Source organism: Misgurnus anguillicaudatus, chromosome 22 (assembly GCF_027580225.2).
Source record: "Misgurnus anguillicaudatus chromosome 22, ASM2758022v2, whole genome shotgun sequence".
Taxonomy (NCBI): domain Eukaryota; kingdom Metazoa; phylum Chordata; class Actinopteri; order Cypriniformes; family Cobitidae; genus Misgurnus; species Misgurnus anguillicaudatus.
The window spans coordinates 47,971,101-47,985,506 of NC_073358.2; positions in this window are offsets into that span (position 1 = coordinate 47,971,101).

A 14,406-nucleotide genomic window follows, 5' to 3' on the forward strand; every position below is an offset into this window, starting at 1 on the left:
TTTACAGTGCAGACAAGAGACATTTTCAAGAAAAAAATTCTTAGTATTTCTGTCTTGTTTTCAGTAAAAATATCTAAAAATTCTTATATTAAGTTGCTTTTTCTTGATGAGCAAAACGACCCAAGAAAATAAGTCTAGTTTTTAGACCAAAAGTAACAAATTTAAGTGAATTTGTGCATAAAACAAGCAAAAAAATCTGCCAATGGGTAAGCAAATTTTTCTTGAATTTTCTTGAATTTAGTGTTTAAGAAAATTGTTCAATATTTTTTTGCTTACTCTATTGGCAGATTTTTTTGCTAGATTTTTTTTGGTCTAAAAACTAGACTTATTTTCTTAGGTTGTTTTGCTCAGCAAGAAAAAGCATCTTAATTTAAAATTTTTTAGATATTTTTACTGAAAACAAGACAAAAATACTAAGATTTTTCTTGAAAATTCTTTTTTGCCGTGCACAGCAAAAAAATGACTTTCTTACTTAGTATTTTTGTCTTGTTTTCAGTACAAATATTAAAAAAATCTTAAATTAAGATGTATTTTCTTGATGAGGAAAATGACCTAGGAAAATAAGTCTAGTTTTTAGACAAAAATATAACATTTAAGCGAACTTGTGCTCAAAACAAGAAAAAAATCTGCCAATGGAATAAGAAAAATTTTCTTGAAATAAATTTACTTTTTCATAAACACTTAATTCAAGATTTTTTTTCTTATTCCATTAGCAGATTTTTTGCTTGTTTTAAGCACAAGTTTGCTTAAATATTATATATTTTTTCTATACTACACTTATTTTCCTATGTCATTTTGCTCATCAAGAAACTACATCTTAATTTACGAATTTAGAAAGTCATATTTATGCAGTGCATCAATACAATACACTATAGTATGCATAAAAATAAATTATTATATTATATAAAATAATATATAAAAAATGTATTTGTGTATAGTGATTTAGTATTGTGTACTTGTTGTTTGTGTCCTAATTTTCATATTTTAGGCTGCTAGAGGATTCACATACAGTATAAGTATAAGAATTTCATTGCATAGTGGAATATAGTGTTTTATGTACATGACAAAAAAATCTTAAATTTTTTGTCTCCTGAGATGCCTTCATTTGATCGATTTTTGAAGTCAGCATAGAAAGCCTTAAAATGGACATTCCACTTTTTTGAAAATATGCTCATTTTCCAGCTCTCCTTGAGTTAGCATCACGCTAAAAATAACCAAAGAGTTTTGATATTTTTCCTATTTAAAACTTGACTCTTCTGTAGTTACATTATGTACTAAGACCGACGGAAAAAAGTTGTGATTTTCTAGGCAGATATGACTAGGAACTATACTCTCATTCTGGTGTAATAATCAAGGACTTTGCTGATGTAACATGGCTGTAGCAGGCGTAGTGATATTACGCACTGCCCAAAAATAGTCCCCTTGGTTACTTTTCAATAGGTTATTTTTTAGTGCGATGCTAATGGTCTAATCAGATTAAATGGATTGTGCTAAGCTATGCTAAAAGTGCTAGCGCCAGACCCGGAGATCAGAATGGATTCCAAAACGGTAAAAATCAAATGTTTAGGGGAGCTGAAAAATAAGCATATTTTTTAAAAAAAAGTGGAATGTCCCATTAATATCCCAATCCTGTGTGCGTACAGTATGTGTCGGTGGGGGAGGTGATTGGTTGAAGAGGATTGAACTCGAATACTAAGAATTGCCATTTGAAATTATGATCAGAGCATGATTTCTATTTCTATTTCAAATATAATTTTGTTACCATGTCTTTGAAGCCTGATACAGTATGCCATCTTGTGCAGATGTTGACGGCAAAGTAATTTCCTGATAGGACGAAGCCTTTAAGTTAGTGTTTTATGGTACTTATGAAAAACTATGCAACACCATACACCATAAATATGTGACCTACATAAAAAAAATTAAAACAAGAGTGCTTATGGTTTCATAAAAAGAGCTGAACAATTTCCTCTTGTAATACATTATTGCAACATGATCTCACGGCAAGTCGTGTTATAGTCACAAACATTTTTATTAATTTATTTTTGTCCATGGCACGAAATTCAGCTTTTTTCGTGCCTTGAGCACAAATGTCTTTTTCATGTCAGTCACACAAATTTCTATGTATTTTTCATGTCCATGGCACGACTTTCTTTTTCGCGGCATTTTATGTATTGTTTTCTCATTTTTTTATCCTATTTTTAAATCATTGTCGCTTGGGGTTGGGGTTAAAGTTGGGGTTTGGGTTTGGGTTAGGATGCCTAAAAATGTAACAGAAAGTGATTCTAACCCTAACCCCAAGCAACAAGGGTAAGAAAATAGGAAAAAACTATGAGAAAACAAAACATAAAATGACACAAAAAGAAAGTCGTGCCACGGACATGAAAAACGATAGAAATTTGTGCGAGTGACACGAAAAAGACAGTCATGCTCAAGGCACGAAAGAAAGCAAAATTTCGTGCCATGGACATGAAAAAATGTAATGACCTAAGCCCTAAATACACTGCAGGATCTTTGCACGCCTATAAGATCTCACTGTGCGACATGGATCGTTTAAACTTTACTACTACAAGCATGTAGTCTGTACGATGATGACATGGAGGCTTTGACGATTGCGTCACACGTTAGCGCAACATCATCATCATGCGCTAGTGGTAAACAAATACCAGCAGCAAACACACTCTGCATTGATCATGCTGAATTTTTGACACTGTCAGAAAACAATCGTAGGCTATCTTTGGACGCAAGACCAGAAAAACGACATAGGACCACTGATGAAGAGCCACAATCACAGAAATCCCCACAATTGTTTCAAGATGGCAATCTGGGACAGCCAAAAATCTTGCAGTGTAACCCCGGCTTTAAAGGGATAGTTCACCCAAAAATGAAAATTCTGCCATCATCCACTCACTCCTATGTCATTACAAACCTTTATAAATTTCTTTGTTCTGATAAACACGAAGGAAGATATTTTAAGGAATGTTTGTAACCGAACATTCGTGAGCCCCATTCACTTCCATAGTGGGAAAAAATAATTTTGATTACCACAAATTACTCAAAATATCTTCATCAGAACAAAGAAACTTATACAGGCCTATGGGTGATTCTCACGAAACCATTGAAACACCACGACACTAATGATTTTAGCTTTAAAATGTGTAATATAGTAACATTTAAAAGCATCAGAATTAACACAATACTTTGTTCTACCTTGAACAATGTGTGATTTCAACATAAGAATTTATAATTGTAAATTTTATCCAATTTTCTGCTGAAATTCTCATTACCGCAATGTGTCCGGCTGTGTTTGAACATGCGTTATGTTGTAATTTAATCAAATTAACACAAAAATATTAAGAAAAAATATGTTTTGCTAGACTACTTTAGATGACAGAAAAAATATTTACTGAATATTCATGTATAATAATAATGAAGAAAAATTAGGAAAATGATGTGTCCATGCCTGATGTTCTCATCCTCCGCAACACTTTTTGAGAACAGTTTAAGCACACATACAGAATTTTAATAAAGTTTGATTTTGAGTGACCAAGCACATGGACCAGTTACTTCAAGATGGCTACCAGGTAAGATCATTTTTTTTACAGTTAATTTGAAATATTGTCTTGTAAGACTGCTTACACGACATTTTGATTATCATTACCGCAACAGATGCTTATTAAATGTTAATTTAATTAATAGAAGCATAATACTTTGATTTTAAATGCATGTGCAGAATCTCCAAATTATGTTCTTTCAGGTTTGTCATGTCATTTTGAAAATATGTCAGTGTTGATGTTTTCTGACTGTTGCGGTAATGAGATTTTTAGGACAAATTTTTTAAATTATGTTACAAAAAGTGTTAAATGATAAGTAAAAGTTTTTAAATTAACTCCAGACTTTGTTTTTCAATGTCTGGTGGGAATAAAAGTAAGTTTAAGCAATTTTTACATTTTCATGCTTGACATTTTTAAAACCAAGTTTTCGTGAGAATCACCCTTATAACAACACGAGAGTAAGTGAATGATGTTTTCATTTTTGGGTGACCTATCCCTTTAAAAGTGTCTACTTTTCCATTATACTTCCTGAAGGAAGTGAGTGCATCGACTGTAAGTCACCTACAGAGGGCGGCAATGATTCAGAATGGACTTTTGGCATCGTTTTTGAGTAAAAGTGCTTGCCACAGACAGTTATGTTTCCACTGAAAATAAACCATTCTCAGTAAGAATGCCACAGTGAAACCATCATCCTCTATCATCTACGGGCCTCATTTCTGTCTGTCCATCTCTCTCTCTCTCTACAGCTGTGGCCAAGCGCTGATGTGTCAGATGACACAATGTCTATCTCTAAAAAGACCCAGATTTCCCCCTTGGACCCAGGAATTATAATACCTGCAGGCTAGACATTAAGTCCAATGTAGCCTAATTCTGTGAAGATGTAGGTGATATATCAAACGGCCTGTTGAAACTTGGTAAGCCTAAACCTAACATTTATCCCAGAGGAACATTTTATTGCTCTTTCATAGCTTAGGAGCTCTTACTCGTGTTTAACTTAAGGTCGACTCAAATTTCGTAGAAAATTCCTAGGAACGATCAACATGAATAAGATGTGAAATACAATTAAATGTGGATAAAATAGCACGTTCGCTATGAAATCGGAGGGCATGCTGACAGTCTAGAGGAGACATCTGAGATTTACTGGGTGTTTTTCTCAAGAGAAAAATCGCCAAACCTCTCCATTTCCCCACTGAAGAGAATAACTTTTATTGAATACACTGAAAAAAATATTAATTCATTATCAATTTATTTAAGCTACATTTAAATAAAAGTTTTTTATTTTATTTTTAATTTTATTTTTTTGTTTAAATGTAGCTTAAATAAATTGATTGCAACCAACATTAAAAAATTGAGTAAATTGAATGAATAATTTTTGTAGTGTAGTTTAACCAGCAATACCTTCCCTTGGTTAACCAGCTTACCAGAAAAACCCTACTGGTTGACCAGTTGACCACTGCTTGCTGTCTAGGAGTAAACATTGAGAAATTATATTGTTTATAATCTTTCTGTAGCTTACAGCATTATGTTGCAAAGCAAATGTCATGGGTTTGATTCCTAGAGATTTCCATGTTGATACAAATTGAATGCACTTTACTGTAAGTTGCTTTGGATAAAAACATTGCCAAATCCATAAATGCATCTTACAGTTTATTTTTTTGTCATAGTGTAAACATTTCTCAAAACATTTCTTTTAAATCAATGCCACTTTATTTAAAGGGGACATATCATGAAAATCAAATTTTTCCATGTTTAAGTGCTATATAATTGGGTCCCCAGTGCTTTTATCAACCTAGAAAATGTAAAAAATATCAACCCAGTAACTTAGTTTTGGTAAACCATTTTCTGCAAGCATGTGAAAAATAGGTAATTGAAATTAGGTACCCCTTGTGATGTCAGAAGGGGATAATACCACCCCTTAATCTGCACTGTTCAACCATGGCACTGCCAGTGCAGAGATCAGCTCATTTGCATTTTAAAGGACACGCCCCAAAACGGCAAATTTTTGCTCACACCTATAAAGTGGCAATTTTAACATCTTATAATAAATTATCTGTGGGGTATTTTGAGCTAAAACTTCACATACGTACTCTGGGGACACCAAAGATTTATTTGACATCTTAAAAAAAGTTTTGTGAAATGCCCCCTTTAAAGGTGCAGTCTGAAACTTTTTGCCTCTATATCGGCATTTTGGTTTGAAACAGAAAATTGCAGGTTACTTCACATGCTTATCTTTACGTTTGTTAAAAATATAATTTGACGCTAATAGACGATAATGAAAAAAAAAACATTATTATAAGTGTACCGTGAATCGTGGTGAGGTAAGGAGAGTTGTTTATTTTTTAACCCCCAAAAGTGATGGATTGCACCCTTAAAGGTGCAGTGTGTAAATTTTAGCGGCATCTAGTGGTGAGGTTGTGAATTGCAACTAACGGCTTAGTCCACGGCTCACCCCTGGCTTTTGAAACATAGAGAAGCTACGGTAGCCATCACCGGACAAACATGTCATCGTCGGAGACAACTTAGTAAAAAAATTGTCCGTTAAGGGCTTCTGCAGAAAAATGGCAGCAATGACGACTTTCATGTAAGGGTACCCTCGGTGTATGTAGATAAAAAGGTCTCGTTCTAAGGTAGTAAACACATAACAGTTCATTATGAAAGGTCTTTATACACCCCTGATAATATAGTTTTGTATATTATTTTGCATTTCTGTTAAAAGATCTTTCTGAAAATTACACACTGCACCTTTAAATGTGTAGTTGTATAATGCAAAGATATTCAGACTTTCTGTTTTTTGGGGTCACAGTATACAAACTCTTACAAAAGTTCACTTGGCAGCAGTTTGCATTTAAGTATAGACACACACACACACACACACACACACACACACACACACACACACACATGTTGTCCTGTAGTCACGGCTCCGACTAAACATCAAAAACACATTTACGACCACTTCCATCCTTTCTCTCCCATACATCGCGTCATCACCCCTGTACACACGTAAACAGGCACTTATGATCTCCAAAATCTACACATACACACATATTACTGCCGCTTTTTCCCAGCATGCCGTTCTCCAGCAGCACACATAATGAGCAGAAGCCATTTCCTCCACCAGAACCCCGGGCTCTCATCCTCTCGTTTTTTCCCTCTCCCTTGGCATTCCCCCATCCCTCTGTTGTTTTTCTCCACACTCAGCATTTAAGGTAGTTCTTCCCCCCGTTTCCAAAACAAGCACCGTTTGATCCCGGACGTCTGGATCCTTAGGGCACGAACACACACTTACTCGTCCACACACGTCCAACTTTTGTCACCGAACACGGTGCCGATCGTTTATTTTCGGCTATACGGATTGGTTAACCCATGATTTTGGGTTGCTATATTCACATCTCTGATTAAAAGAAGATTATGGGAATTTCAGGTCAGGAGTATACATTATATTTAGATTCCAGGGTAGATTGACAGCAGCGGTGGTGACATCACCGGACTGGAGGTCGATCATCGAAATATGAGATAATGCAGGAAAAGCAGAAAAAGAGAAAAGTGTGGATCTCCACAATTGCTGATCTACCCTGAGCTTGAATCCAAGTCTCCTAATGAAAACCACATGCTCTGTGAAATGACTGGGGCCCGGAGAGAAAGAAAGAGAGACAGCGAGAGCAGGAGAGAGAGAGAGAGAGAGAGAGAGAGAGAGAGAGAGAGAGAAGGTTTGAAGGATGGAGCACCAGGATGTAGAGCTTTAAAGGATACTGACACTTATTTAATGAATCCAGACTGTGGTTCTCTTATATACTGGGAATACTGGGAGATTACAAGTATAGGTTACACTTCGATAGTTTAATGTAGACTTTTAACTATAGTAATGTAGTTTATATACTAACTATAAAGGGATGGTTTCCAGGACAGGGATTAGTTTAAGACAGGACTAGGCTAGGGAAGAGGTTAGGGTTAGCAGACGTAGTTGCAAAGTTTCTTAAAGTTAGGAAAATGTCTGAAGTGTACTATATGGGTGATTCTCACGAAAACTTGGTTTTAAAAATGTCAAGCATGAAAATGTAAAAATTGCTTAAATTTATTTTTTCCCACCAGACATTGAAAAACAAAGTCTGGAGTAAATGGGAACATTAATTTAAAAACTTTTACTTATCATTTAACACTTTTTGTAACATAATTTAAAAAATTAGTCCTAAAAAATCTCCGCAACAGTCAGAAAACATCAACACTGACATATTTTCAAAATGACATGACAAACCTGAAAGAACATAATTTGGAGATTCTGCACATGCATTTAAAATCAAAGTATTATGCTTCTATTAATTAAATTAACATTTAATAAGCATCTGTTGCGGTAATGATAATCAAAATGTCGTGTAAGCATTCTGATAAGACAATATTTCAAATTAACTGTAAAAAAATGATCTTACCTGGTAGCCATCTTGAAGTAACTGGTCCATGTACTTGGTCACTCGAAATCAAACTTTATTAAAATTCTGTATGTGTGCTTAAACTGTTCTCAAAAAGTGTTGCGGAGGATGAGAACATCAGGCATGGACACATCATTTTCCTATTTTTTCTTCATTATTATTATACATGAATATTCAGTAAATATTTTTTCTGTCATCTAAAGTAGTCTAGCAAAACATCCATTTATTTTTTTGTCATAATATTTTTGTGTTAATTTGATTAAATTACAACATAATGCATGTTCAAACACAGCCGGACACATTGCGGTAATGAGAATTTCCAATTATAAATTCTTATGTTGAAATCACACATTGTGCAAAGTAGAACACAGTATTGTGTTAATTCTAATGCTTTTTAATGTTACTATATTACACATTTTAAAGCTAACATCATTAGTGCCGTGGTGTTTCAATGGTTTCGTGAGAATCACCCATATATCCAAGTGTGTTCATTGGGAGATTTATTTTTAAGATAATTGCAATCTCAACTAATGTGGGTGTCTATCTTTGTTTTGTAGATTTTGCATTTGAAGTCACTTGTTTCATAATGTATAAACTGTCACTGTCCCATAGGTCGGACGTTTGGCATTACATATTTAAAACAATAATTTCATAGTCTAAACACCAATTTTGACAAACTATATACCGTTGGAAAGCTCTAAGAATGAAGTTTTTATATTTCAACACCATTTTGAAAAAAATAATATGTAGTAAGACTAATTTTCTAAAATGTCGCAGGCCAACAGGTGGGCCCAAAGTGTTATTGCATATTTATTTGTAAATATCCTATTAACCTGAAATAACCTTGACAAACCATGTATCATTGGAAAGCTCAGGGAATGTAGTTTTCATATGTCAAGGCCATTTGATGATAGAAATTTAGTAGTGACAGTCATTTTGTTTATTGTCATTGACCCCGTAGGAGTACATACAGTATGTATTCGTATATATTCATACTTCTAATATTCTTCTAAATGAATCTATGAATCTTCAAAAATCGGACAACATATATGAGTCATTCTACAGAAAAGGTGTAATTCGGGTGATGGAAATCTGCTTAAATGAACTTCTTTCAAAACACCCAAAACTTCTATAATAGCATTAATTAACTTTTCAAATCTATGAATCCGCAAAACGGGGAGCTTAATCTATGTTTAATTTTTAATACATTTTAATAAAGAATCCATGACGTTATCTTCAATACCTGACAAAATGAGAATATAATAATAGATAATGAATATGATAAAACTTGTAAACATAAACATTTTTCCATTTTGTTTTGTTTGTATGCTTTTATGTTGGTCACTTAAAGGAATAGTGCTTAGGAAGTACTCATTAGAGAAGACGGTAACACCAATGACGGTAGCACTATGACAATTTACAGAAAAAACAAACATTTTAACAAAATGGCTGCCATTAGCCATGTGCTATTTCATCAGTAACAATCACATACTTATTCAGTATAATGTAGTTTTATGTAAAGATCTTAACACTCCCAGCTATAAAAAAAAGAGTAACTATAATGACATCCAAAAAATCTTATCTCAAAATTCTTAGATATATCATGATATTTTAGACAAATAAGGCAAGACATCTCACAAACCTTTTGCCTTCCTCCACTGCACTTCTTCCACTGACCTCTTGCCCCAAGAAAAACTTCAAAGAGCTGATGCATTGTTTCAAAATAAAGGTGCTTTGGGTAGGGTAACACCAATGACATACATTTGGGGGACAAATATTTATTTGATATTATTTATATTAATAGTGTATTTTTACCATTTCAGTGTTGTAGTAAATTCATACAGGGTTAAAGGTAAATGTAAATTAGATTTGTTTTATAAAAAACATGGTTTTAAATAATAAGTACACAATTCAACTTCCATGTATGATCAAAGGGACAGGGCAATTTTCAAGACCAGACATTTAAAAAAAAAGTTTAAAAAAGGAAAAAAAAAGAAAATTACACAAATAAACTCTCTCATCATGTTAAGGACAGCCTATATTTATTAAATATATATATCATTATGTGATTATTGGGTCAAATTAAATGATTAAGGGGTCTGCAAAAGCAAGGGACAAGCATTTCCACCTTTTTTGTAGAATGACCCATATATCATTGGAAAGCTCTCATAATGTAGTTTTCATATTTCAAAACCTTTTTGCAATAAAAACAATGCAGAGACAGTAATTTATGAACTTGTGACAAGATAATGCCGCTAACCGTTGACACCTAGTGGCCTTGGTTGGTAAATCCACTAAAAGTGTGACAGAAACTTCATTTTTTGCTATTTTAAAATTTGGTTCAGAACTAGTTGAGACTTGTGTCTTTATATTCGTCGTGTTTTGAGAGTTTAAGTTTTATATACATTTGATTAGAGAGTATATACTTTATTGCATTATTTTATTATTAGGCTTGTTTTAGCTGGTCTTTACAGTAAGGATGGCAGAGCAACGCAATTTTGTTCATTTCAATGAAAGCTTATCAACTTCCGACAGTGACAGTTGGCAACAGTTGGCAACGTGTCCAGAAAAGTTACATTTATACAAATGATGAGAGCGACTATCAGTGGAAGTGAAGCAATGGAGTTCATGCCATCAGTCTTTTGTCAGTTTCCGCAATAGACGCTTTCTCATTTGTTTATAACTGTTTTGAGGACAACCAGAACGCCCACATCGAAAGAGACGGGCAACGTGGGCATGCAGCTTTACTAATACTCTAATACTATAATGAGAGTTTGTTATGTAGGTGCAGCGTTATGTAAAGTCAAGACTGTAGGGACTATCGAAAAAAAATCATAAAATCAACCCTCTTTACTTTGCTAATACACAATTCTGGTATCATTGTGAATGATTCAGTAATGCATGTCATTTTAAAGAAATGTGTTTAAGTAATCTCATCAGAATGCAGTCATTTCAATAATTTAATTTCCTCTGTTTATAGACAATACTTTAAACTAATACATTGATCAGAAGAATCTGCTTTATTCAGTATCGGGCCAAACAGTTGCATTGGAACTTTAGCATGGTTTGGACTGTAGACAGACTTCAATTGGTTTTTTTCATAGTATTGAATAAGTTTGATTTTTGATTTTGACTTTAACACGTTTTTTTTTTTTTTTAACAAGGTCTCGGTCTTTGGACTTATGTGCACTTATTGATGTTTGGGCATCAACAAAACCATACAGTAAATGTGCCAACTACTCCAGATCTGCACAGTTTTGCAACAAGAACAGGAAAAGTCAAGTTATTATGTGCTAGTGGATTTGCATGATCTGAATGAATAAATGCAAAAGTTCTTTTTCTTTATAAAATGGTCCAAGACTGTGGTCGAATCTTCATCAGTTTCCTTTCCTGTGATGTTCTCTCTCTCTCTCTCTCTCTCTCTCTCTCTCTCTCTCTCTCTCTCTCTCTCTCTCTCTCTCTCTCTCTCTCTCTCCAGCAAGAAAAAAATGTGTCTGCTCTGAGAATCTGAAACCTGAGCCATGAATAAACCATCCTACTTCCTCCTCTCAGTTTGAGAGAGAAAGAGAGTAAAGAGGGAGAAGGGGGAGGGATGTGCGGAGAGAGAAAGAGGGAGTTTGGGAAAAGTTTTCCGTTAGACGTAGATCCTCTAGAATAAAGTTGACATAAAAAACTGCTGATAAAAGAGGAAAAGTAGGGAGGTGCGGGCAGCTGTTTGCTGACCACGTGCATCTCGCACGCTAAGAGGAAGGTTTGATCTGTTTAGAAAGACTTTGCGTGTATGTCACAATGTTAAACTAAACATGAAAATGGGTCAATGCTACAGTAAATAACTCTATCTCATGCTGGTTTTAGCTGTTAATTTCAGTAGGGCTTTGCTACCAATTTCTATCTAAATGACTGGAGCTACAATTTACATTTTTATGGACCATACATCGTGTGAAGAAAGATTTACATCGAAGGGTTAAAAAGAGGCTAATATATAATAGTTGGGGCTCATTTTCAGTACAGTACATGGGCCAATAGGAAATGCATAAGTTACTGCATAGCAATTGATTAAAATAATCTAGTGATGAATTTGAACATGCAGGCATTTAAAAAAAGTAAAAATGTAGAGTTATTACTGTATAATAAAATAAACTTTGATGACAAGGTTGAAACATTAGGAAAGATGCTAATAATATGCTAAGATGATAGATGAGATAATAAGAGAATCACTCGCTTTCAACTCATTCCCACCCAGCCAAAAGTTTCACCAAATGCCTTCCAGGAAAATGTTCTTCTAAATATATAAACATACAAAATATCAAATGAAAGAACTAGCTAAAACTGGTTGTTCTAGCTGTTTCTCTTCTTTCAAACAAACAAAGCTGGGGAAAAAACTTTTTCTATCCTATCTTCCTTTTATAACCTCTTAAATATGGGTAGGTATCTTTAAAAATACCACATTTTGAGCAAAAAGCTGAAATAATTTCTATTTGTGAAAAAGAATTTTGTTAGAGATCAAATTCAGAACAATGATCAAAACATAAACAGAGTTTAAAATGTTGTTAAATTATTTTTTGCTTTAGTTTTTTATACATTGGGTAAGAGTGCCACCTAGTGGATAATAGCGGAATTACAGACTACCGTAAAAACTCGTCAGAAAAGCATCATTGGCAGGGAAATGTTTTCTCTTAAAGCTCCACTGTGTAGGATCTACTCCCATTTCGCGGTGAAATTCTATATGACAACCAACTGAATATTACTTTCCAGCCCCCGCCACCATTCGGAGCGCGTTTTAACTCGTACGGTGGCCGTATCATGCCAAGGTTTGCAATGTCCTTTGCCTGTGATCCGTCACATTAAGATGTATTTTCGTCGATCGGATCACAAGTGGATGAGAGAGACGCATTACGTTTACACCTGGTATTTAAATCCGTCTCGTTTTGTCAATTTTCGACAGCTTCTCTCCAGATTACTGAGGGGATGGTCTGTGGACGAGTCCCTCTCCTGTCATTTAAACATGAACGGGAGTAATGACGGGTTTAAATTGACGCGAACTAATATTATGTCAGAGTCCAATGCTTATATTTTAAGTAAACATGTTACACAATGTTTTGTCCGTGTATATGTAAGAGCTTTCTCTGATATTGCTGAAATAAGATTGCACAACTTTCACACGTTGTAAAATGAAAGTAACAAAAGACGCGCAGATCAGCCGCTTTAGTTTTTTAATGAAAGGCTTAAAATAGCGCTGTCACCGTGTGTTCAGAAAAGAGGTCAGAAAAGATGTAAAACATTGATCTCAGTACCTCAGATTACATAAATGGGGGGAGAGACGGCGTGTGGCTGTTCGAACACATTAAACCACATGCCTGTTACACTAACAAGTGTTATGCATAACCATGCTTTAGTTAGCCAAGCAACTATGAAACTTCGAGTTTACAACATAAACTGTATAGATTTAAACGAATATACTGAATTACCTGTGGAGAAGATAGAAAGTAGGCAACTTTGGCATCCCTTGAGCCTCATGATCTTGGTAAACTAACATTACTCCAATATTGACTTTGGTCTTGTTGTTTTTCCTGTTGCATTGACGTTTTAAATATCTTTTTCGTTTCCTTGGCGACTTGTTTTATTGTCCTCGAGAATAGGTCTTCAAAAGGCTTTCAAATCTGCCTCAAATTAAAGCATTAGATCATCACGGTATGCAACTGTTGTTGAATCCGAAGGATTTCAGTCTACGCAGGTCGCAAATACGTCATCAAGCCTGGTTTAATTAAATTAACTGAGCATTACATTCGCAAGTCATAAGCATATTACATCAATTTACAATTAACTAAGAATAATTGTTAGTTTTATAATTGTTAATATTCTGAAATATGACGTATCTTGATGACGTATACCGCCTACACATGCAACCTCAGGAGGATTCAGCTAGCGGCCAGCGTGAGTGTAGTCTGAAAGCGCTAAAGGCGGAGCTTGAATTTCAGGAATGTCCCTCGTCGGCGTATGTATTTCAAAGATGGAGGCACAACATGGATTCAGCCAGTCGAGCGACTCGACCGTATGTATTTTAAATAGCAGATTCTACACTTACGAGAATACTTTGATTAGTGGGTGGAAGTAATTACACATGAATGGGTTTTTGCTAAGAATTAACTCAAAAACTACACAGTGGAGCTTTAATTGACGAGATAACTCGTCAAATGGCAGGGAAAGAGTTAAAGTGTGTGTTTTTGAAGAAACACAAATAAAAGTTTGAAAAATTAATTTATTTTATAAAATGTCATAAAACTAGGGCCCCCCTGGCACCATCTCAGGGCCTCCAGTTTGAGAACCACTGCTTTATGGAACCATACAGCCAAAAATGGTTCTTCTATGGCCTCATGTAGCACTAGAATGTACAGTATATTGTTTAATGTTAAACACATTTAGTTGGC